We start from the raw sequence: 2,074 nt of genomic DNA, 5'->3' as shown, positions 1-2,074 counted from the left end.
CAAGCACACATATATACACATACACATCCTTGCGTGATTTCTCTTTCTCTTTCTCTCCCTATCTCCCTCTTTCTCCATATATATTTCTAGTCTAAGTATCAGGTCAATCCCCTCACCCAACCTCAAATATTTATTCTTCCCCACCACATCAGTACTCGAAGATTGTCGATGCCCTGTCTCACTTTCCTGTCCCTTCTCTTCCACCCCTCTCCCTACCTCTCTGCTTTCTTTCCTTCTTATATATATCTCTCTCTCCTTCTCTATATGTTTACAAGCTATTCTTCTTTTCTTACTTCATCATCACCATCATCTTCTTCATCATCACCATCATCTTCTTCTTCTCTTTCTCTCATCCTTCTCCTCCCCCCTCTCCCGTTCTCCTTCTCCTACCAGTTTCAGCTAACACCCGCTATCGGGTCTTCCTGGTATCGGCACCCGCGTCTCACGTTCGGTGGAATCCTGATTCGCTCGTGACTCATGTGCGTAACACAAGAGGAAGAGTGAAGAGTAGGATTGGAGCAGAAGAAATCAAAGTAGACGACGTTGCAATGAAGTGAGAAAAAAAAAGATGCGGAATCTTCTTTGAAAATCTTAAGATACCTTGAAAGAAAAAAAAAGGGGATAAAGGTAGGAAGGAAAAACTCGCTGGAATCGCAAGGTACTTGTCAGTGGAAATGGATATCCTCGAAGATGACTGGGAATCAAATGCAGGGCAGAAAGGAGAGAAGAGGAGAAGAGTAGAGTGGAGATGGGGGTGAGGGTGGGGTGGAGGGGGGGGGGGGTGGGTCTTATTGCACGCCACGCGAGGGGAATGACTCGGATCATGATGGCGTAACGGTGGGGAGGCAATTCACTCACTGATGAGATAATAGTGATGTTACAGGTGTCCGGTGTCAGGTAGCTTCGCGGCGCCGCGCCGCCATTAAAGGCCCTACCAGTGTTCCTCCTTTGCTTTCCCATAGCGCCTCACCGTCACCCTATTATGGTCCACTTGAGGATCGTAAGTTATTATTTGGTGCGATTAAGGGGGGCATGTATGCCATTCTGAGTCAAAAAACGGAAGTGCTGATAACAAAGCATGGGGTAAACTGACGTTGGTATATAGTGGCGTTTTGCAATCGATATGATTTGATCGCGGATATGAGGCGAAAATCCCCCTGCATTCCGAATGCGTTTTGGCTTTGCGATAGTATTGAAACCAACAGGGTCACTATCACTATCAGTGAAGTTTCCACAATTCTTGTTTGTGTGTGTGTGCATGTATGTTTGTTTGTGTGTGTGTGTGTGTGCGTGTGTGTGTGTGTGTGTGTGTGTGTGTGTATGTGTGATGTGTGATGTGTGACAAAGATGATACATGTAAGTACTCGAAAATAACTTGTTCGCGAGTACATAGTAGGAGGCATAGAAAATGATCCCTTTGATAACTGCAGTTCCCTGACATTTTGGATCAACAACGATTGTTTTTAACGTATCTTTGTTCCAACCCCATCAAACTAATTGTTAATCATTTTCTCTCCTCAAATTCCATCTTACGTGTGATCCAACCCTCGCTAGTCAGGGATCTGAAGAATTATACAAACTCCAAGTGAACACAAAAATGCAACAGCTTTGCAGTTTGACACCGTTAATGGCGTACGATCGCAGGAGGTACGCCAAGTATATTGGTACAATCAAAGCAGCGACGGAAAGGGAGAGACAGATGCTGGGGGAAGCATTCAATGCCATGGTGAGATTGGAGAACGAACGGTTTTTCACCTCTCATATGGGATGACGTCATCCGGTGTTATCCGGTTTCGCTGTGAAGAAAAGAAATCTAGCGTGATGTATGAGAGCGCCTGGCAGTCAATAAATACTTTGGCGATAACATGCCTTTCCCCCTTTCGCTTTTCTCTCTTTTTTTTTCTTGGATACTGATGGAGGGGGGGGGGGGGAGGAGGAGGAGGCAGGGGCAGGAGAGGGTTGGGATCAGGGGGTTTCACAGAGGCTATCCACATGAGACTGTAAGACGAGCTGCTATGTTACAGTACACGGTCATTTAACTCCGAGGGAACGCCGCCGACGTTTCGAGCACGCG

The sequence above is a fragment of the Diadema antillarum genome, unplaced genomic scaffold, assembly GCF_040938485.1.
Source record: "Diadema antillarum isolate AM-2024a unplaced genomic scaffold, OU_Dant_1.0 seq00000855_RagTag, whole genome shotgun sequence".
Lineage (NCBI taxonomy): Eukaryota > Metazoa > Echinodermata > Echinoidea > Diadematoida > Diadematidae > Diadema > Diadema antillarum.
This window is presented reverse-complemented; position numbering follows the sequence as displayed.